This window comes from Hemiscyllium ocellatum, unplaced genomic scaffold, assembly GCF_020745735.1.
Source record: "Hemiscyllium ocellatum isolate sHemOce1 unplaced genomic scaffold, sHemOce1.pat.X.cur. scaffold_150_pat_ctg1, whole genome shotgun sequence".
Taxonomy (NCBI): domain Eukaryota; kingdom Metazoa; phylum Chordata; class Chondrichthyes; order Orectolobiformes; family Hemiscylliidae; genus Hemiscyllium; species Hemiscyllium ocellatum.
Window position 1 is genome coordinate 414575 of NW_026867794.1, and position 24058 is coordinate 438632.

A 24058-nucleotide genomic window follows, 5' to 3' on the forward strand; every position below is an offset into this window, starting at 1 on the left:
CGCCGAGGGAGGGTGGACCTGTAGTTGCTGCTTGGGAAATCGGGGGGCGCTGCGGAGCTGCTGTTTGGACTGTTTACCGAAACTGCCTGTGCAGCTGGACTACCAAGGTCAGACCAATACAATGGCAGCCTTTACTCGGAGACCTTGTTTACGAGACAGACCATCTCGTGGATACCTGCCAAGGCCGAGGCCTGTTCACAGGAAGCCTTTGTCTGTGAGAGATCACGTGTGTGAGTGATTACGTAGCGTTAGCTTAGCAAACAATATATCAAGCAGGGGTTTTTGGAAAGATTTCAGAACGTACCTTCTCCAGTGAGCAGTAAATATCTCACTGTATTTTCTGTGTACGTCTCTCTCATTAAACCAGCTTATATTTTGAATAAGATCCAGTGTCTCTCTCCTTCAAACGAACACGGGGACGGTAGCTCCGTCCTAACAAGTCCAAAGAACCCCCAAGTGTAAACATTAGTTGTGAGTGTACGCTACCAGTCAGGTACTCGCCAGCGACCGGAAACCCATTGAAAAACTGTACTGTGCCCCGGTCATTCCGCAGGCCAGGATGCTTCACAGGCCTGCAGCTCTGTCCGACACAGACGCAAAAGCCAGGCCTTCCCATAAAAACACGAACGTAGGCCACCACTTCCGAATTCAAGGCGCGACTGTGCCTGTCTTAGGTAGTCCCTCACCTGAGGAGACTCACCCGTCATTGGCTAACCAGTCATTCCTTATTGAGCAGTGGATAACCGTATCCATGTCAGAAGCGGCAAGGACCAACTCCGGGCAGTGGCCAGTGGCTCTCCGGTGGCCCCTGAGACCAGGCGAATCCATCGGGCGATATCGGATGATGTGTAGTAGTCACTGATGTGACCAGTAGACGAGTCGCCGGTGCACACAGCACACCTCAACCCATGACTGTAGCATACAACATAAATTTAAGTGTTGCCAATGTAAACGGACAAAACAGTTAAGGGGTCTTAGGACAACAGGCCTCACAATCCCAGGGTCTGAAGTAGAAGGGTTAGTACTGGGTAGTAGGAGGAAAAGAGGAAGCACAGACACGTACAGTGAGCCATAACACCCGACGGGAACAGACGAACCCGAACCAAAGGCACCGCGCCAGCTGTCATGCACCGGAGATAGAATGATAACAGTGCATTGCATACAGGACGGCAAAGCCGCTTCCGCTCTTCACTCGGAGAAGAGATCTCTGGCAGCGGGGCGCCCAAAAAGGCAATTGAAACCCGAGTTAAACAGTCAGGAAACAGCTGGCTGTACAAAAACACAACAGGAATGAGAGATTAGCTAGTCACGACAATTGAGCTGGACATTGGTAAATGCAGTCATCGTGTAGGGTTTGTACTAACTGCAACTTGTACTTGATCCAAAATCACAAGTCAAAAAGTTTGTCAGGAGTGTCAACACGAATAGACAGGGCAGGCTCTGCTGCAGGGCAGCCAAACTTTCACTGTGACCAGAAAAGGACACTATGCAGGGGATCAGCAAATGTACTGCATGTAACAACCCATTATACATTCTCACAGGAAAATCTTAAAAGCGGGATGTCCTCATTTGTAGAAGACTTCGCGTCGCGACAAAAATGAGAGAAAAAAAACCCAATCTAAGCGCTTCTTCAGTTCGCCCCCAAGAGTACCCCGGAAAGTTCTAAAAGAAAACGCATGCAAGACAAACGTATTCAGAAATCATAACAAGGCGGCGATAGGTCGATCTCCGTCTCAGTCTCCGCCGATCTGCTTTTCCCATGGGAGGCATCCGCACACTCATGCAGTACAGCTTGGTAGGGCGGGGGTGCAGGAGATCTAGCATCGTCTTTGCCTGTAAATGCCCGGTCTATGGTCCGGGTCACTAGGGCTCTAATACAGGGAATACAGCAACAGCCACACGTAATAAAAATAGCAATGGAAATGCTCAGCCCTAGGGCTAGCTGCCCTAGGATTGTCCCCCACTGTCCGAAAGTCTTATTCAACCAGTCCACTACCGGGTGACTAACCCCCCCCCCCCCCCGACTGCATCTTCAACTCAGTGGCTAGAGCTCGCAGCTTCCTCAGGGTTCTAGTGAGCTTCCCATCTGGACCCGTATTATTTGCTATGGAAGTGCAGCACATAGCGCCAAACATTGCGCACACCCCTCCTTTCTCTGCCAAGAGCATATCCAAAGCCTGTCTGTTCTGTAGGGCCATCAGCGAGGTCTGCGCAAGCTGTTCGTGAATTGCGTCCACTGCATCTACAGTCAGGTTGGCCAATCGCTGGACATTATAATGGACGAGATTAATTCTGTTAACATTCTTATTGGTGGTCACGGGGAAAATGGCAGCGAACAAGGGGAAACCCTCGAAGCCCGAGGCTATTTCGTCGGCCAACTTGTACTCGTCAGGGATGTTCCTGGCTTGCCCAATAGCATTTATCCAGACACTATGTGGGTTCTTCAAGTCCACTATACCAGTGGACGGGTTTATCCAGGTTTGAGTCCCGATGGCCCGCCTGTAACGGCCATGGGCATCAACTCCCTGGGGGGGCTCCCAGAGGGTGTAGTCTCCAGGGGCTCTTGGTGATAAGAAAGCGGGGCGTTAAGGGATACCAAAACACACCTCCCCTCCCAATTCAGGGGAAGCCAATTGAAAAGATTCTTGCCTCCACAGTACCACCATAGGTCTGCTCGGCTCACAGTCAGTCTAGCGGCCTCGTCCTTGTTTTGGGAAGCATACGCTTAACCCAGTACTGTCAGCGCGGGGTGAAGCATACGCTTAACCCAATCCAGTCTGCGCAGGGGACCTGTCTACGTTCCCCTCCCTCTCTATTCGTCCCTCACCAGATCCACACTTCAAAGTACTTTAATGCTCACCAATTCCGACTCCTAGTGTAATTACTCACCGATAATACCCCCCGATTACCGATCCACTCCCGAACCCCACTCTCTTGATTCGCCGGACTCCGGAGTTCCAAACACCGATACCTAGCAGGCAAACAGACTGGCCTGATTCTCTCTCCCCAATTTCGGTTGGCAAAGGCTTGTGAGGCGCCGACTTAAACTAAGAATTTAGAATATTAAAACACTACACAAAAGGGACCTTTACACAAAGGGCGTCCCCGGACCCAATTTAAAGTGGCCGGCCTTTCGGCGACCCTCAACCCCTGCCAACAGGCGTGTCTCTACTCCTTCCACACGTTCAGGCTCACCATCTGTTAGGACGGAAACTACCGTCCCGGTGTTCGTTTTGGAGAGAGAGAGAGAGAGAGAGAGACACCCGACCAGATTCAGAATACAACCCGCTTTATTTGGGAGAGAGAGAGAGAATCATCTGTGATACAGCAAGCTGTCTGGCTTGCTGGAGAAGGCGCGTTCTGCTCTTCTGTTCGGGCTTGCTCCAGTTATACTCCTCACTGACTGCTCAGATTCCTGGCCGTGTCAAGGTGTCTGTTCGGTTCCTGCTGTGCTGAACAATAGTTCCGACATTCCGGGGCCAGTCGTCCCGTTTACTTAATCAATAAATACATTGTTGGCTTACAAACTCAACATTCCATTTGTCATTTCTATACGTCTCATTACCCTACAGTTTCAATGGGTCACTTAAGTAAGCCAATTTGCAGCTAGTCTAACAGTTACACAATTACACATTTCAATGGAACCATTAGCAAGATAGCAGTGACTTCCTTCATGAGTAATGTCCGGCAGTTACGAGTTTCAATGTTTTAATGGACTGATTTGCATAATGTTTATCAGCTAGCCTTTTCTGTGGTTTGGTTAGAATGGCTGCAGCTTTTAGTCCAGCTGTAGTTTAACCCGTTCAGGCCAGGTGCTAAAAACACTTGTTTGTAACAGGTACAGTTATCTCACCCTCCCTGGATCTAAATTAAACATCGTACTAGTGAAAGCATCCCAACAGTATGTTTCATGTTCTTGGGGTTGCATTTCTTGTATTATCTTCCAAATTATCCCCAGAACCTCCTCCCATTGCTGCTCCATGGTCTTTCCTGCTCAACTCCCCTTCCAATTAACTCTGGCCTGCTACGCCCGCATGTCTTTGTAGTTACATTGCTCAATTATAACCACATTACATCTTGAAGAGATGTAAACTAAAAGAATGAGCTTTGAGAGATGGGACACGAAGAATAATTGGTGTAATTCTAAACCAGCTACAAAGGGAGAATGAGAGAGAGAGTATATAGATATGGAGATATGGAAAATGAGAAAACCACATTCTCGAAAGAAGCAGATGAACATCCTCCAATATTTTGGCAATGCCTGTGTGCTGTGGTCCTTTATACAGTGCACGTACAGCAGAGTAATATGTTCAAATGCTAAGTCTGATGCCAGAATATTTGTCTGCAATGATATGACAGACACTAGCTTTGGAAAGAACCCAGCAGGCCAACATATTGAAATAAGTTGGGACACCAGAATCAAGAATTTGGAGCACACATCCTGGTAAGAATGAGAAATTAGAGTTGGGAATCCCAGAAAAAGAGGGAACGTTGAGAGGATCAAATAATGTTTTAATATTTTATCAATTTTATACATCATTTGTGACTTATCTGCACACACACACATTGATTAAACAGTGTATATACAATCTTTTATCCACCATTGAAACTGTCCTGTTGTTGTGTTACGAGGATACATGAACACCAAGTAGTCACCAAAAGACATGCCGCACTATCACTATGTTCCATACATACAGACAAAGAAGGGCACCCCTTTGACTGGGGCAAAGCACACACACATACTAAGACACGCAAGGACCTTCTTAGAGGAATGGTATTCTAACCAGAAGTCCATCAATAAACTCATCAATTTAGATTCTGTCTACATTCTATTGTTAAAATAACCGGAAATGACATCACCCAATTTAAGAAACATAGTCATGGTGACGAAACTTCTGAAAGCATACCTTCAAGCTCAGTGAGCTAACTTGCATACATATAAATTTTTTTTTTGTTGTTTATTAGTGGAATTTAGGAGTTCTCTGTCGCTCACGTTTTGACAGATTATGATGTGAGGTGAGCTTTTCTGGGTATGTGGTTTTAATTAACAGAGGGGTTTGACATTGATGTTATAACAGTTTGGGGCCTTGCCATATGGCATTTGGACAGACTTGAACAGATCTGTGATACAACAGGTCCCAGCAAATTCCAACTCATTGCAATTAGTGACTTTGAGCTTCAGATGAAACCATTGGGAAAATTTGTTTAATTTTGTTACTTGTGGTTGGTTAAATGAAAAGTGAGGGAAATGGCTTTTAACATTACTGAAGAGGTTCCCGAATTTTCCAAGGAAATTTAGAAAGACAGAAGAAGGAGATTCTTTTAGAATTAGCAAGTAGGTTGGAATTGGGTTTAACCTGGGAGAAAAGGGAAGCTGAAATTGTAATGGAGTTGGTCAAGCACTTTGATGTATCAGAGAAATAGGCAACTGCAGTAGAGTTATCAAAACTTAAATTGCAAATGTGGCAACTGGAGTTAGAAGATAAGTAAAGGGGCGGAAACAGAGAGAGAAAAAAGAGAAAGAGAAGAGAAAGAAAGAGAGGGTTGAATTGAAATTCAGAAGTTGGGAATTAGGTAAGAAAGTTAAATTAACAGAATGGAGATGAAGGGAGAACGTAGGGATATATACAACTAGGTTAGTAACTTGCCATATTTCGGTGAGAAAAATGTCAAAACCTTTTTTTATTTCATTTGAAAAAATGACACGGCAGATGACGTGTCCAGTGAACTTGTGGGTAATGCTCGTTCAGACTAATCTGGTGGGCACAGCTAGTGAGGTATGTGCAGCGCTGTCAGATGAGGGATCCAGACATTATCAAGATGTCAAGTTGGCTATTTTAATTCGTTATGAATTGGTACTAGAAGCATATAGACAGAAATTCGGAAAGATAGAGACGGAACCAGGTCAGACTTATATTGAGTTTGAAAGAATTAACCACAGTCATTTTGATAGGTGGGTTATGGCCTTAAAAATGGATAAGACCTGTGAGGCTTGAAGGAAGATTAATCAGCTGGAGAAGTTAAAAGACTCACTTCCAGAGACAGGAAAAATTCATGTGAATGAATAGAAAGTTCAAGAAGTGAAAAGCACGGCAGAAATGGCAGGTAAACATGCATTGTGGCATGTGATGAAATTTAGCTTCTGGCAGGAATTTCATCCTGTGGGTGATAGAAATTGGGAGAAGGGAAGATCACACATTACAAAGCGAACAGTAGCTCACAATAGTTTACCACAGGTGAAGAAAGAAGCCCAAGGGGGTTGAAAGGTGGTGAAAGGCCTCAGGTGCTCTCACTATAAGGGAGTAGAACACATAGAATTACAGTACTGATGGTTTAAGAAGGGCACGTGGAAAAAGTTGTTTTCACTGCAGTAAGCTGGGACACACTGTGCTGGGCGTTAAAGGAAGACACTTTGGGGAAAGATGCGGGAGAAGAGGCTAAACCAGTGACATTAGTGAAACTGGTAAAGGAAACCCCAAGTGCAGCCAAGGAGCTGCAGGAGATTGCACAGCCTAGGCAAGGGCTGGGTATGGAGGCAGTGCCTGATCTCTGTAAAGAATTCGCCTCTGTAGATAAAGATTGCTCAGAAAGAACAGGGGGAGAAGGAGAAGAAATTATAATTTTGTGAGATAAGGGATCTGCTCAGTCTCTAATAGTTGAGAAGTGAGGCTCCGGAAAAGCACAACAGATCAGGCAGTTTCCGAACAGCAGGACAATCGAATATCAGTCAGAAACCCATCGTCCGGAACGTGGTGGGGGGACAAGGGGGCTGGAAGATAAATACGAGAGTAGTAGCTGGGCTGGTGGGAGGGTCACTGGGAAGGCAATAAGACGATGTAGGTGGGAGTGATAGTGTTATGTCGGAGGGGAGGGTGGAGTCGATAGGTGGAAAGGAAGATGGCCTGTTAGGGCAGTTCAAGAGGGCAGTGGTAGGTTGAACGGTTGGATCTGGGAGAGGTTGGTGGAGGGAAGATTTGGAATTTGGTGAAGTCAATGTTGATGCTGTACAGTTTGAGGGGTCCAGCTGTCCTACCACCGATAGGTGTCCTGTCACCCTCCTCTCCGACCTATCACCATCACACCCACCTGCATCTACTAATTGCCTCCCAAGCTCCCTTTCACCCAGCTCCACCCCCACCCTCCCATTTATTTCTCAATCTCCTTCCCCCTCCCTTACGCCCCACTTTCCTAATGAAGAATTTATGCCTGAAACGTCAACGCTCCTGCCCCTCGGATGCTGCCGACATGATTGGCTTTTCCAGCCACACACTTTTCAACTCTCATCTCCAGCATCTGCCGCCCTCACTTTCTCTCACCCTCTAATAGTAAGAGTTGAAAGTTTTTTTCACTCTTTCTGGCATTATAATCAAGAACGTGATAACTTGTGGAATGGGAACAGAAATTAAGCATTCCCTTATGTAACATCAGGATGGAATGCCAAATCAAGATTAGGGAAGTAACAGTGACAGTGAGTAACAGAGTGTCAGTTCTAGGAATTGAGTTTGTTCTTGGGAACGATTTAGCAGGAGGCAAGGTGGGAGAGGCACCCCTTGTGGTGGAGAAGCCAAAGGAAGATGAGGGAATTAGTGAGTTAAAAGAAAATTACCCAGGATATTTTCCAGACTGTGTAGTAACAAGATCCCACTGTCATAAGTTACAGCAGGAAGAAGAAATGAACTAAAAAGACAAATGAGTTGATACTCATTGAACTGACACCCTGTTTGATGTAACGGTGCAGGAAAAACCTGAACAAGCAGAGGATCAGGCAGAGGTGTTTAGTCCAGAAAGTCTAATGGACTTACAACAGATATATACATACATATTCACACACACATATACATGCACACACATAGAAGAGGAATCAGAATATATTGTTGAACGTTATTAACTTAAACATAGAATCATAAAATTAAAATAGAGACCCTTATAGGTTACTGCAGAAGGGAAATGGGCCGAAGTGTACCAGATTGTGTTAGCAGTAATGTACAGTGTTAGGGGTCGCACATAAACTCTCTGCAGGCGGTCACCTAGGTGTACAGAAGACTCAGGCTAAGGTACAGAAGCATTTCTAATGGCCTGGAATGCACAAGGACGCGGTTCATTTTTGTTGTACGTGACATACATACCAAATGGTAGGTAAGTCACAGGCAGTAATAAAACCAGCACCTTTGTTGCCAATTCTTGCATTCGAGAAACCCTTCATGTGGGTTATGATTAATTGTGTAGCTCCCCTTTCTAAAGTAAAAGTGGAAACCAATATTTGCTGACCATAATGGATGCATCTACCAGATTTCCAGAGGCAATTCCATTATTGGAGTGTTAAGGCAAAAATGAAGGTGGAGGGGTTGGTAGCTTTCTTTACTCGCTGTGGACTGCCCAGAGAGATTCAGTCAGACCAAGGGTCTCATTTTACTGCTCAGCTGTTTTAGGAAGTCATGGATATCTTAGGCATACAGCACTTCAAATCAAGTGCGTCCCATCCTGAATCCCAGGGAGCCTTGGAAAGTTAGCATCAGACACTGAGGACCATGTTAACAGCGTACTGTCAGGATTACCCGAATGGTTGGGATAAAGGTGCCCCATTAAATTGTTTGCAATTAGAGATGCCCCAAATAAATCTACTCACTTTACTTCCTTTGATTTAATATTCTTACATGAAGTGAGAGGTCCTTAGAAACTAATTAAATATAAATTGAGAGGACCAAAGTCGGAGATCTCACACTTGGATTATGTATCAGAGGTGAGGGAGAGATTAGACCGAGTAGGTGAGTTAGTTAAACAGCACATGAAGAGGGCACAGTGTAGAGTGATGCAGGTGACAGATAAAAACTCTGAAACTTTGACGATTTCCCGTGGGGATGACGTATTAGTTTCGCCACCAGTGGTAAGAAAACCATTCAAAGCCAGGCCCCATTCAAATTTTAAAAAAGTGTGAAGTCAGTTAAACTTCCTGGTAAAGATACCGGAGATGACAAAAAAACTTTGTCGAGTATTTCATCTGGATGAATAATGCACCAGCCACATTTAACACTCAAGAATAGAGGGGTGGCCATATGAACAAATTGTGCAACTTATCTGTATGATGTAGTGATCTTCAGCAAGTGATTGAAAGCTCACATGTTACAGTTGGCAGAGCATGTTGAACGATTACAAGAAGCAAACTTGGTAATAAACAGAAAGAAAATGGAATTCGCGAAGACGGAGGTGATGTTCTTGGGACATTATATTTGACATGGAAGGTTGACCCCATGGAGCACAAAAACGAAGGGCTTTGAGGAAGTTCCACGATCATCCTCGAAGAAAGAGGTGCTTCGATTTTTGCAACTGAGTGGATTCTATCGGAAGTTTGTTCAAAACTTCAGCAGCGTCTTGGCAACACTGATGGATTTACTGAAGAAGAGCACAGAATTGTGGTGGACAGAACAATGCCATGAGGTATTTGAGAATTTTAAAGCAGGATTAATCACTACACCAGTTTTAGCTGCACCAAATATTCTGAAACCCTTTGAAAATTGTGTTTGATGCTCGGCATATAGGGGTCAGAGATGTATTGATACAGAAAGAGGATGATGGAATTGAATGGCTGATTGGCTACTTGTCGAAAAAACTCAATATCCAACAGAAAAAAAATAGAAAATCTCCATTATTGAACAAGAATTATTATGTTCCACACTGGCCTGACAATATTTAAATATGCATATGACAAACAAATTGTCGGAGATGGTTGTGGACAACGACAAATCTCTCGCATTTTTTGGAATATTTAAAGACCAGAATATGAGACTATTTCATTGCAGTCTTACCTCACCAACTTTAAACTTACAAAATGTACATGCTGTGGCTCCCAGATGTGTTTTCGCGGATTTAAAGGAAAAGGTGTAGATAAGATTTGACTTATTCCAGTGTTGTATTGGTGTGCAGAATTAATATGAATGATATAACTGAGATTCATACTTCTGTATTTCATAAAATTGGGATTAAGAATTAGAGGAAAACAAATGCAGCCATCTTTTCATTCTACTAGTTCATTTTATTTTCTGAAGCGGGGAGATGTTATGAAGACAAAAACATATATGGACACTTTAAAACAGATCGGGTTTTGCTGAATAGAAATTAAAGCCACTGATGCCAGCTGAAGGTCACACTGTTCCACATGTCACCATTAGCTGAAAAATGGATTCCTGAGTTTTGGTTGCTGTTTTGACAGCCATTCAAATGTAACCAAAGAGTTTAAATAACAGTCAGGATAGCAGACACCAACGGAATTTGAATATTATTGTTTGGACATCTGGAAAGCAATCAAATTATGAGAATTATTATATCATGGGGAGTATATAAACCCAGCATTTTGAACACTGGAGGGAGAGCCACTGCCATCCAACAGTAGAGCAACTGCTGTAGAGCAGGAGTGCTAACTGGCCATCTCAAACACTCTCTATCAAAGACACATGTTCATGCAAACCTATTTGCAATAAAAAAAAATGACCCAAGGAGATCAGTAGCTGAAAGAATGAAGACAGCGGGGAAGATAGAGACTGTATGGTCTTGAGATTGCAATGTTTAATATGTGGGTTGTTGGAACATCATATATTTTACAGAGTGGGAGTCAGATAGTAAGGAGCTAAGAAAAGAGGGGCTTGTATTTGTGAATAGCTGTTGTTTAGTGTTCACTAATAAAGTTAAGAAATAAACTTGTTAATCTTTGTTTAAATAGTGGAATGTAGGAGATCTGTGTCACTCATATTTTAACAGATTACGAGGTGAGGTGAGCTTTTCTGGGTGTTTGGTTTTAATTAACAGAGGGGTTCGACTCCACCTTGTAAATGTCCATCCACACTAACCTCATTTCCCTGCAGTTGGCCCCTATCCTTCTAATCCTTTCCTATCCACATATTTATCCAAATGCTTTTGAAATGTTGTTAATGTACCCCCCTCAGCCACATTTGCTAGCAGCTCATCCACGTACCAGCCTCTGTGTAAAGAAGTGGCCTCTCAGGTTCCCTTTTATTCCTTCTCCTTTAACCTTAAACTGATCCTCTCGCATCCTCGATTCTCTACACCTTGGAAGAAGACTGAGAACATTAACCCTATCCATGACCCTCGTGATTTTATACAGCTCTATAACAACTCCCTCAGTCTCCTAGCTTGTCCAACCTTTACCTATAACTCAGATCATTGGGTCCTGGCAACATTTTTGTAAACTTCTTCTGCACTCTTTCTAATTTAATAACATCCTCCCTCTAACAAGGTGACAAAACTGAACACAATACTCCAAGTGCGGCCTTACCAAAGCCCTGTGTAACTGCAGCATAAATTCCCATCTTCTATACTCAATATCCTGCCTGATGAAGGCCATTGTGCCAAATGCCTTCTTCACTGCCCTGTCTACCTGTGACTCCACTCTCAGGGAACCGTGCACCTGAGCACCAAGGTCTCTCTGCCCACTGCACCCCTTAAGGCTCTTCCATTCACCATGAAACTCCTACCTTGATTTGAATTTCCAAAATGCAAGACCTCACGCTTCTATAAAAAGTGAGGTCTGCAGATGCTGGAGATCAGAGCTGAAAATGTGTTGCTGGTTAAAGCACAGCAGGTCAGGCAGCATCCAAGGAACAGGAAATTCGACGTTTCGGCAAAAACCCTTCATTAGGAATGAGGAAAGTGTGTCCAGCAGGCTAAGATAAAAGGTAGGGAGGAGGGACTTGGGGGAGGGGCGATGGAGATGTGATAGGTGGAAGGAGGTCAAGGTGAGGGTGATAGGCCGGAGTGGGGTGGGGGCAGAGAGGTCAGGAAGAAAATTGCAGGTTAGGAAGGTGGTGCTGAGTTCAAGGGAATCGACTGAGACAAGGTGGGGGGAGGGGAAATGAGGAAACTGGAGAAATCTGAGTTCACAAAATATTTTGTTTTGTTAAACAAGTGCAAGATCGAAATTAACTATGACCATCTTTAATCGCTATTATCTGTAGTCTGCAATATTAGGGAAAGGAATCCTGCAGACATACTCTGCCCAATGAAGGGTCTCAAATAGATATTTATTACTGAACACCAGACACGGAGAAAGACCATAATTTCTGGTCCCAAAACACCGATCAGTATAACCCCACTCTCACGTGTGTCTGCCCTCTGCCTAAAACCATGAAATGATACCAGGCCGCTGATTACTGTCCAACCTCTCCTCCCCACCGACTGTGTCTGCAATCTGTCACTCCTCCCCCTAACCACACAAGGCAACCCAAGCTCAGGGTCTTTTTGGAAATCAAGGCCGGAGTGTGCAGGTCTCCTGGAGAGGGGTGGGCATTTTAAAATTGAAGGGGGAGGGGGAGGAGGTAGTAATATCACTCACTGGCCGAGGAGTGGCAGATGGAGTTTAGTTTGGGTTAATGTGAGGGATTGGATTTGGTAAATCAACAAGAGTAGGACTTATACAATTAAACGTAGGGCCTTTGGCAGTGTTGTAGAACAGAGACCTCAGGCATCAGGTATAATTCATTAAAGGTTGCTTCTCATATAGATAATGTGATTAAGAAGGTGTTTTGCACACTTGTCTTCAATGGTCAGACCTTTGAGTATCGGAATTGGGACGTCATGCTGTGGTTGTACAGGACATTGGTGAGACCTCTCCCGGAACACTGTGTCCAGTCTGGTCATCCTGCCCACTCATTCCATAGGCACACCACCCTCTGGGTGAAAACGCTGCCCCTTAGGTCACATTTAAATTTTTCCCCTCTTACCTTACAACTATGTCCTCTAGTTTTGGTCTCCACTACCCTTATAAAATACATTGACTATTCACTTTGATATCATTGACCTTGATATTATTAAGCTGGAGAGGGTTCAGAAGAGTTTAACCTGGATGTTGCTGGAGATGGAGGGATTGAACTATAAGGAGAGGCTGAATAGGCTGGGACATTTTTCACTAGAGAGTATGAGATGGAGGGGTAACTTTACAGAGGTTTATAAATTAATGAGGGGTACAGATAAGCTGAAGGGCTGATGTCTTTTCCCTAGAGTTGGGGATTCAAAACTGAGGGATATTTTAAGGTGCGAGGAAAAAAGATTTACAAAAGTCAGGAGAGGTCATCATTTTAGACAGAATCTGGCTTGTGTGTGGAATGAACTTCCAGAGGAAGTGGTGAAAGCAGGGACAGTTACAACATTTAAAGGACATTTAGATCAGTACACGGATAAGACATCAGTTTGGATGGTGCTGTGAGCAGCTGCCCTCCCCCTCCCCCTCTCTGAATGAATCCCTGTTGGTTTTCACCCTCTGCCAATGCCTGTGCAGTGGCGTGTGGAGGCCAGCAGAGGGAGGCATTGCATCACTTTCAGCACCACAGAGACTGCCAGACCTGCCCCACACAGAGACACACAGATACACACACAGTAATTGTTAGGGCACAGCATAGATCCCATCTGGTAATTTAAACAAAACATAAATAAATGCTCAATTCGCCTCATAAACTGTTCAAATATGAGTGACAGAGAACTCCCATATTCCACTGTTTAAATAGAAACAACAATGTATTTTTTAACACTGAAAGTGAACTGAAAGACCCTCTATCTCTTAACTGCTTATAACCCGACTCCAGCTCTACAGTAATATACTGTTTCTGGGTCTGCCATCCTCTCATATCTCAGGTACTTGTAAGCTCTCAGTTCAGAGCAGCATTCACTCTCTCTTAAAGGTACAGTGCATAATTTCAACTTCATCCCATGATACCCTGATGAATATCGATAAGTGGAACCTATCCGGATTTCTCTTGCTCTGTGGTTTGTCAATATTTCATCTACTCTGTCTCGTATATGTCAGGACTTTTGTTGATCCATTGACAGTATGTCATTATTCGACTCTGTCCGTGGGAATATATCAGTATTTCACTTGCTCACATTCCTGTGTGTGGGGCAGGATTTCAGTTGTTTCATGGGGACTGTGACACTATGATAATCTTAATGTTCGTAAATGGTACCAAACCTGCAAGGATTGTAAAGTCTATGGAGGACAGTGTGGCACTCTAACAGGACAGTGACGCTGGTAGACGGGGCTCAATGCAGAGCAGTGTGAGGTGATGCACTTTGGTATGAAAGATAAAGAAAGACAGTTTAAAACAGGCTGTGCCGTTATAAAGGGGCTGCAGGAACAGAGGGTCCTGCGTGTATATGAGCAGGAGCCTTGTTCGGGGGTCGGTGCTATAACAGATATACCGTGAGTGTGAGGGAGCAGAGAGAATACAGTGACCCTTATCCTGACAGAGCGGGGAAGGTTATTGATGCTTGTCCTGTATTGCTGGACATTTCTTCAGACCTCAGATACTGCACTGAGCTGGGTGGGGAGCACAGACCATGCTCAGTGGGTCTGGTGATGTGGCTCCCTCCGGGAAGGGAATGGTCACCCTCTGTACTAGCCCATCCACCAGGAGCTCCGTGCCCCTGTCGACAAACCGTGGTATAATTGCCCCTTATCTGCCATGCTCAGGGTAAACTGTGCAGGGCAGCTCCAAGCTGAGAAAGGTCAGCCGTGTGCCCATTGGCCTTTCAAATATGGCACCAGTGCCAGGGGTCATGGAATATCCAGGGGCACCCGGGCGACTGTGATTCCCTCCAGCCATGCTGGGTGGGAGAATCGGGCTGGTACTGAATGAGAGGGACACCATGGGGCGGGGGGTAATCAATGAATTGAGTTTGATAGGATAGCACCAGGAATCTAGCTTGGCCTCGTACAGATAATCCCTCTGTCACACTCAATGAAAATGGCACTGAGGCAAATTATTGTTAGAATCAGCCCAGTGAGTCAGAGATTCTGTTGAAACTACTTCCATTTACAAAGCTGTAGAACAAATGTTCATCCAAAACTCTCCACCATTTCACCTCACACCAATCTCCCTTTTTCCCATCTTTCCTGGGAAGACTGGCTCATGTTACAAGATGTTATCGAAGTGTCTACGTTTCACCATTCTGAAACCTGGGAACACATCCTTCCATGACACTGTCTCTCAGTCTCCCCCTCTCTGTCTATACCCCAAACTCCTTCCATGTGGTGATATTTAAACTGATTCCCCCGCCATCTCTCTCCGGCAGTGATGTTCACACCCACAGCACCCCCTTGTCATGGCACAATATCGATATGGAGCTGTAAATGGTTGGGAGCTGGAGGTCCTGTCACTTCCAGCATGGGCTGCAAGTTTCCCCACACTGGGCAGTGATCTAACACAGTGTTACTGAGCAATGTACTGGGGTGGGGTACACAGTCCTACATGCTGGGAGGGTAACTGCTCCTGGTTACAGATCAATGCACTGGGGTGGTGTACACAGTCCTACATGCTGGGAGGGTAACTGCTCCTGGGTTACAGATCAATGCACTGGGGTGGGGTACACAGTCCTACATGCTGGGAGGCTAACTGCTCCTGGGTTACAGATCAATGCATTGGGGTGGTGTACACAGTCCTACATGCTGGGAGGTAACTGCTCCTGGGTTACAGATCAATGAAATGAGGTGGTGTACACAGTCCTACATGCTGGGAGGGTAACTGCTCCTGGGTTACAGATCAATGAAATGGGGTGGTGTACAAGCCCTACATGCTGGGAGGGTAACTGCTCCTGGGTTACAGATCAATGAAATGGGGGTGGGGTACACAGTCCTACATGTTGGGAGGGTAACTGCTCCTGGGTTACAGATGAATTCACGGGTGATCACTGCACAGCTCTCTGTGCTGGTCAGACTGTCTGGTTGAGGTTTATAGATAATGCAATGATGTGGGATGTGCTGGATGGATATTTGTCCAGGTTCACACATTACTGCCCTGCTGTGGTCTGCACAGCTCCCGGTACTGGACAGGTATGTAGCCTGTGCACAGTACATCATGTTGGTGGGGTGGGTAGGGGGGGAAAGGTGATGGACGGTGAGGGAGCTCCACGGAACGTTCTGTCCCCGACATTCTATAACTGACATTCCCCGGAACGTTCTGTCCCCGACATTCTATAACTGACATTCCCCGGAACGTTCTGTCCCTGACATTCTATAACTGACATTCCCCGGAACGTTCTGTCCCTGACATTCTATAACTGACATTCCCCGGAACGTTCTGTCCCCGACATTCTATAACTGACATTCCCCGGAACGTCCTGTCCCCGACATTCTATAACTGCCATTCCCCGGAACGTTCTGTCCCTGACGTTGTTTGTTTGTGAACGGCCGGACGTCAGTGAATTGAACAAACGATAAGATCCCGTGGGAAGAGATCCCGTTCCAGGGAGAAGGAGACACTGTTCCGAAGGCCCCTCAGGCAGTTAAAGGGGTAAATACGTTTTCCCTGGGTTTACATTTCTCCACAACACAGGATCGACCACAGTTTAGACCAAAATACAGAAATTCCCAAACTCCGTTTGTCTTCAGGAAACTGGGAGAGAATCCTTCAGGACAGGAACGTTTCCACCCTCTGTATTAGGAACTGGGAAGGAGTGACCTGTGTCTGCTCTCGAGTGATCGAGTATGTGGGAATGATCTAGAAACCATCTGTCCTTATGGATGTGTCTCTGTGTGTTTGGGGAGGGAGGGTTTCTTGTGGTTTGTGTCACATTTTTGTCAGTAATTCCGACCATCCCATTTGTTATTCCAGCTCCAATTATTTTAATAAATCCCTGAATACAGGGACACATTTGAAAATCTCACTGGGTCCCCGATCACACGGGTCCCTTTGCCTCCAGGCTGATGGATAATGGGTTTGTTTTCCTTCCTCACAGTTAACGTAGTGACCATCTACGTCCTGCTTTATAAAGATTGTGGATTGTCTCCATGTGTCAGACGTTACCTGGGGGCCATGGCAGCGGCGGATCTCCTGGTCATTATCCTCGACCTGATCCTGAGACACATTCCCATTGTTTATTGGGAACAGTTTTATTTCCTGAAGGACTCCGTCCCCGTGTGTAATATCCACGCCGTCCTGCTTTATGCAGCCAGTGACTGCTCTGTCTGGTTCACCGTCACTTTCACCTTTGATCGGTTTGTGGCCATTTGTTGCCAGAAGCTGAAAAGTAAATATTGCAGTGAGAAAACGGCGGCTGTGGTTCTGGGAGCAGTGACTGTGCTGAGCTGTTTAAAGAACATTTTCTGGTATTTTATGTTCACGGCTCGGTATCGGCTGGTGAACGCCCCCTGGTTTTGTGAGGTAACAGAAGCTGTTCTATCCTCCATTGTCTGGATCACAATCGAGTTCCTCCACCACATTCTAACCCCGGGTGTCCCATTTCTCCTGATTCTGCTGCTCAATGTTCTCACCGTCAGACACATTTTAGTGACCAGCAGAGCCCGCAGGAGACTCCGCACTCACACCAATGGGGACGCTCAGTCTGACACTGAAATGAGAAACCGAAAAAAATCCATCATTTTACTGTTTGTGATCTCGGCCAATTTCATCCTGTTATGGTCAACATTAATGCTGTATTCTATATGGTACCGGATGTATTTTATTGGGTATAAGTCTGTGCATCTCGATCCCTTTGTGCGGGAATTGGGCTTCATGCTGCAGCTCCTCAGTTGCTGCACAAACACCGCGATTTATGCCGTGACCCAGACTAAGTTCAGGCAGCAGCTGAAGAATGTGCTGAAATATCCCTTCACCCAAATCCATCCATCCATCAAATTCCCTCATTAATCACACCATCCGGGATTTTCTCATTTCAGTTCAGTGTTTCAGCGATGGAGCAGCCTGTCGCTATGGTAACAGACTGAGGGGAGCGCTGGTTTGTCCCTTCTTATCCCACAGGGGGGGTTACAGGGAAACATTTCAATGTTTCTCACAACTCAGGGGCCAGAGAGAAAAGGCACCATCCCACTGACTGTATCCATCACTTCCATTTATAACCAATAAAAATGCTGATGAAAGCGCGCCGAGCAGCAGAGTGACCGATGTTGTTATGTGTCTTTGTGTTGGAGAAGCTGAGCTGGAGAGAGACAGACTCAGCCCCAAGTCCTGGTCCTCAGGGAAGGGGAGGGCACCGCGCCCTGAGCTCAGGAGCTGGATTTAACTCCCTCTGTCCCCCAACTCCAACCTGGCCTCCCCATTACCTCTCCCCTACTCTTTCTCCTCAATTCTCTCTCTCTCTCTCTCTCATCACCTCTCCTCTTCACACTCCCTTGTTTCCCCTCTCACACACAATCCCCCCAACCCCGGTTTCTCCACCTGCCCACATCTTCCCTATCCCCTCACCCTCACTCTCTCTATCCTGCTGTCTCTGTCTCCTTCCAGCAGTTCCATCTCGACCCCATTTTCCCCTCCTCCTACCTCCCACATCTCACCCCCCCCCCACACACACAGCCTCACGACCAACCAACCCCGCACCCCCAGTCTCTGGGTCAGAGGGAGAGGGAAGGACCAGGGAGACAGAATGTGTCTGAGACAGGGGGAGGGAGGGACAGGAGGGAGAGAGATTCAGTCAGAGAGAAACGGAGGAAGGAGGGGGATAGAGAGAGAGACACTGATTGAGGGGGGTCAAGAGTGAGAGAAGGTGGAGGGAGAGTGAAGGAGAGGGGGAAGAGAGAGGGGGCAAGGGAGAGATGGGGTGAGATAGGGGAGGACGAGAGATGGGACGGAGGGAGGGGAGGGAATGTCAAGAGGGAGGGAGAGGGCGAAAGAGGGGATTGGATACGGAGGGAGCGTGAGGAGGGAGCAAAAGGGAGAGGGAGAGGGCAAGAGATAGGAGGGAGGGAGGGGATGGAGAGAGAGAGGGGAGAGGTTGAGAGAGGGAGGATGAAACCCAGGAATGAGGGAGTGGAGGGCAAGAGAGAGGAGCACTAGAGTGAGGGAGAGTGGGAGAGGGAGGAGAGAGAGGGGGGTGGGCGAGAGCAAGGAGAAGGAGAGAGGAGATGGCAAGAGAGGGGAGACCGAGAGACGAGAGGGAAGGGAGGGTAGGGTGAGACGGGGGGAGGGCGAGAAAGGGGGGAGGGTGTGAGAGGGGGAGGGCGAGAGAAGGGGAGGGCAAGAGAGTGCAGTGCACGAGAGGGGAGAGGGAGGTGAAGGCGAGAGGGAGGGAGAGAGTGAAAGAGTGGAGGGCGAGAGAGTGAGAAGAGGGAGGGGTGGGCAAGAGAGAGTGCGAGGGCGAGAGGAAGGGAGAGGGCGAGATAGGGGAGTGGGAGAGAGGGGGAGGGTGAGAGAGGGGATGGTGAGAGAGGCGATGGCGAAAGAGGGGAGGGAGGGGTTGGCGAGAGAGGGGAGGGCGTGAGAGAGGGGAGGGAGAGAGAGGAGGGCGAGAGAGGGGAGGGAGAGAGAGAGGAGGGTGAGATAGGGGAGGGAGGGGAGGGTGCGAGGAAGGGAGAGGGCGAGAGAGGGGGTGGGAGAGAGTGGGGAAGGAGGGAGGGGAGGGCGTGAGGGAGGGTGAGGGCATGAGAGGGAAGGGAGGGAGTGGAGGGTGAGAGAGGTGTGAGTGTGAGAGAGGGGAGTGTGAGAGGTGGGAGGGTGAGAAAGTGGAGGGCGTGAGGGAAGGAGAGGGCGAGAGGGAGGGAGGGGGGAGACAGGGGAGGTATGGAGGGGAGGGCGCGACAGGTTTGGGAGGGAAGGGAGGGTGAGAGAAGCGTGAGGGTGAGAGAGAGGAGGATAAGAGAGGGGAGGGCAAGAGAGAGGAGGGAGGCAGGGGAGAGCAAGAGAGGGGTGGGAAGGGAGGGCGAGTAGAATGGAGAGGGTGAGAGAGGAGGGCGAGAGAGGGGAGAAGGGGATGAGGGCGATAGAGGGGAGGGCGAGAGAGGGGAGGGCTTGAAGGAGGGAAAGGGAGTGAGAGGGAAGGGAGGGAAGGAGAGGGTGAGAGAGGAGATGGATGAAGGGGGGCAAGAGAGGGCAGGGAAGAGAGGGCGAGAGGAAAGGAGAGGGTGAGTGAGCCGATGGGAGAGAGGGGGAGCTCGAGTGGGGGCAAGAGAGGGGGAGGGTGAGAGAGGGGGAGAGGGAGGGGAAGGCAAGATGGATGGAGGTGAGGGAGGATGGCGAGGGCGAGAGAGGGGGAGAGGAAGGGGAGGGGACCGTCAGAGAGGGGAAGGAGGGAGGGGAGACCGAGAGGGTGGGAGAGGGCGCGACAGAGAAGGGAGGGAGGGGAGGGCAAGAGAAAGGGAAAGGGTGAGAGAGTGGACGGGAGAGAGGTGGAGCGCGAGTGAGGGGGGCAAGAGAGGGGGAGGGTGAGAGGGGGAGAGGGAGTGGAAGGCAAGATGGATGGAGAGTGCGAGAGAGAGGTGAGGGAGATGGGGAGGGCGAGAGAGAGGGAGAGGGAGGGTAGGGTGAGAGAGGGGAGAACGTGAAGGGGACAAAGCGAAGGGGATAGAGAGAGGGGGACAGAGAGTGGGGGACAGAGAGCGCGGAACAGAGAGAGGGGTCGAGAGAGGGGTCGAGAGAGGGGGACAGAGAGAGGAGGACAGAGAGAGGGGGACAAAGAGAGGGGACAGAGGGGGGTACAGAGAGAGGGGAATTGAGAGAAGGTGGACAGAGCGAGGGGAAGAGAGAGGCGGGAAGTGGAGAGGGGGACAGAGAGAGGTTGGACAGAGAGCGGGACATAGAGGGGGAGACAGAGAGGTGGACAGAGATGGGGACAGAGAGAGGGGACAGAGCCAGGGGGACAGAGAGGGGGGAGAGAGAGAGAGCGAGGAGGTCAGAGGGGGCGGACATAGAGGGTGGGTCAGAGAAAAGGGGACAGAGGGTGGAACAGGGCCACAGTGGTACAGAGAGTGTTAGGAGAGAGGGAAAACAGAGAGCGGGGGTCACGGGGTGCCATAGATGGGGGTATAGAGACATGGGTGACAGAGAGAAGTCGGTCAGAGAGAAGAGGGACGGAGGGGGTGGGGACGGATTGAGGGAACAGAGAGAGGGGGGACAGAGAGAGGGGGATAGAGAGAGGGATACAGAGAGAGCGGGGACGGAGAGGGGGGGCAGAGGGAGGGTGCAGAGAGAGGGGAAAGGGAGGGCTGTGGATAGAGAGAGTGGGGAATGAGAGGGGGAAACAGAGAGGTGGACAGAGAGAGAGAGGCGGGACAGAGAGGGCAGACAGAGCGAGTGGGTCAGAGAAAAGGGGACAGAGAGAAGAGTACGGGCGGCGGGGGTCAACAGAGAGGCGTGGGGATAGAGAGAGGGGTATCAAAGAGAGGGGGGTCAGAGAGGGGGGCAGAGAGTGGGTAACAGAGACAGGGGACAGAGCGAGGGGATACAGAGTGCGGGGGACAGAGAGAGGGGGGACGGAGAGACGGGGACAGAGAGAGGGGGACGGGACAGAGAGAGTGGGACAGAGAGTGGTTAAGAGAGATGGAAAACAACGATCGGGTGTCACGGGGGCACATAGAGGGTGGTACAGAGAGAGGGAGACAGAGAGAAGTCGGACAGAGAGAGGGGGACAGAGAGAGGGGGCAGAGAGAGGGGGAAAGGGAAAGGGATGGATAGAGAGAGTGGTGACAGAGAGAGGAGGGTTCAGAGAGGGGGACACCGAGAGGGAGACAGAGAGAGGGGTATCAGTGAGGGGGGCTGAGAGAGGGGATTTCAGGGGGGCTGAGTGTGTGGGACGGGGGCGCAGAATGAGGGGGGAACAGAGAGAGGGGACAGAGAGAAGAAGAAGATAGAGGGCGGACACAGAGAAGGAGACAGGGATGGGGGACAGACAGAGGGTGGATGGGGGGGGACAGAGAGAGAGGGCGGACAGAGAGGGGGGACAGAGAGAAGGGGACTCAAAGGTTGGGTCAGAGAGAAAGTGCAGACAGAGACGAGGGGCAGAGAGAGCGGGATAGAGAGAGACGGACAGAGAGATGCAGTACAGAGAGAGGGGGAACAGAGCGAGCGTGCGACAGAGAAAGGGGGACAGAGAGAGGGGGGCAGAGGGAGGGGCACAGAGATAGGGGACAGAGATGCGGGGATAGAGAGAGGGGTATCAGAGAGAGGGGTTCAGAGAGGGGGTGTCGGGTGGGGAAGACAGTGGAGGACAGAGAGCGCGGAGCAGAGTGAGGGGGGAACAGAAAGAGGGGGAAGAGAGAGGAAGAGGGGACAGAGAGAGGGACAGAGAGAAGGGAACAGTGAGTGGGGGCAGAGACACGAGCGACAGAGATGGGGACAGAGAGATGGGGACAGTGAGGGGGGAGAAAGAGAGGGAGGACAGAGAGGGGGAGAGAGAGAGGGGGAGATAGAGAGAGGGAGAGGGGGGGAGAGAGTGGGGGACAGAGACGGTGGGTCAGAGAAAAGTGGACAGAGAAGGGAGACAGAGAGAAGGGGACAGAGAATGGGTGACAGAGAGAGGGTGGAGAGAGAAGGGTGCAGAGATGGGGAGAGGGAGAGAGGGGGATGGGGCAGAGAGAGGGGGACAGAGAGACAGGCGAGAGACAGAGGGGTGACAGCGAGGAGTACAGAGAGAGCGGTAACAGAGAGAGGGACAGAGAGAGAGGGACAGAGAGAGGGGTGACAGAGAGAGGGGTGACAGAGAGAGAAGGGTACAGAGAGAGGGGGACAGAGAGAGGAGGACAGAGAGAGGGGAGACAGAGAGAGGGGTGACAGAGAGAGAGGGGGAACAGAGAGAGGGGTGACAGAGAGAGGGGTGACAGAGAGAGAAGGGTACAGAGAGAGGGGGACAGAGAGAGGAGGACAGAGAGAGGGGAGACAGAGAGAGGGGTGACAGAGAGAGAGGGGAAACAGAGAGAGGGGTGACAGAGAGAGGGGTGACAGAGGGATGACAGAGAGGGGTGACAGAGAGAAGGGTACAGAGAGAGGGGGACAGAGAGAGGAGGACAGAGAGGGGAGCAGAGAGAGGGGGACAGAGAGAGGGGAGACAGAGAGAGGGGTGACAGAGAGAGAGGGGGAACAGAGAGAGGGGTGACAGAGAGAGGGGTGACAGAGGGATGACAGAGAGGGGGACAGAGAGAGGGGTGACAGAGAGAGCGGTAACAGAGAGAGAGGGACAGAGAAAGAGGGACAGAGACAGCGGGACAGAGAGAGTGGGACAGAGAGAGGGGTAATAGAGAGAGGGGCAGAGAGAGGGAGGCAGAGAGAGGGACGGGGGAGACCGAGGGTGGAATAAGTGCACAGTGGTACAGAGAGTGTTAGGAGAGAGGGAAAACAGAGAGCGGGGGTCACGGGGTGCCATAGATGGGAGTATAGAGACATGGGTGACAGAGAGAGGTCGGTCAGAGAGAAGGGATACGCGGGGGTGGGGACGGATAGAGGGAACAGAGAGAGAGGGAGACAGAGAGAGGGGGATAGAGAGAGGGATACAGAGAGAGAGGGGACGGAGAGGGGGGGCAGAGGGAGGGTGCAGAGAGGGGGGAAAGGAAGGGGTGTGGATAGAGAGAGTGGGGAAAGCGAGGGGAAACAGAGAGGAGGACAGAGAGAGGGGATTAGAGAGAGGCAGGATAGAGAGAGGGGAAAGAGAGAGGGACAGAGAGAGGAGGGGGACAGCGAGAGGGGATAGAGAGAGGGGGACAGAGAGAGGGAACAGAGAGAGGGGACAGAGTGAGGGGACAGATAGTGGGGGAGAGAGAGGGGGACAATGAGGTGGGACAGAGAGAGGGCTGACAATGGGGGGACAAAAAGGGGGGACAGAGCGGGGGTACAGAGAGAGGGGACGGAGAGGGGGAGAGAGAGGGGAGGACAGAGAGGGCCGACAGAGAGGGTGGGTCAGAGAAAAGGAGACAGAGAGGGGAGACAGAGAGAAGGGGACAAAGAGGGGGAGAGAGAGGGGGCAGAGAGAGAGGGTGGGTCAGAGAAAAGGAGACAGAGAGGGGGGCAGAGAGAAGGGGACGGGGCGGCAGGGGATCAACAGAGAGTCATGGGGACAGAGAGAGGGGTATCAATGAGAGAGGGGTCAGAGAGTGGGGCAGAGAGTGGGTAACAGAGACAGGGGACAGACCGAGGGGATACAGAGTGCGGGGGACAGAGAGAGGGGGGATGGAGAGACGGGGTCAGAGAGAGGGGGGACGGAGAGACAGGGACAGAGAGAGGGGGACGGGGCAGAGAGAGGGGGACAGAGAGAGAGGCGAGAGACAGAGGGGGACAGAGAGAGTGGCAACAGAGAGAAGGAGACAGAGCACAGGGACAGAGAGAGGGGGACAGAGAGA

At 49.3% G+C, this 24058-nt stretch overlaps 1 long non-coding RNA gene across 1 annotated transcript; it reads right to left on the bottom strand.

Moving 5' to 3' along the window:
* Positions 1–358: 358 nt before the first annotated feature.
* Positions 359–17304, bottom strand: LOC132810060 (uncharacterized). Its single transcript, XR_009642674.1, has 3 exons — positions 16806–17304; positions 2890–2971; positions 359–1871 (listed from the first exon to the last, which is right to left on the bottom strand). It is a non-coding gene; the product is annotated as an uncharacterized LOC132810060 (long non-coding RNA).
* Between the last annotated feature and the right edge of the window lie 6754 nt (positions 17305–24058).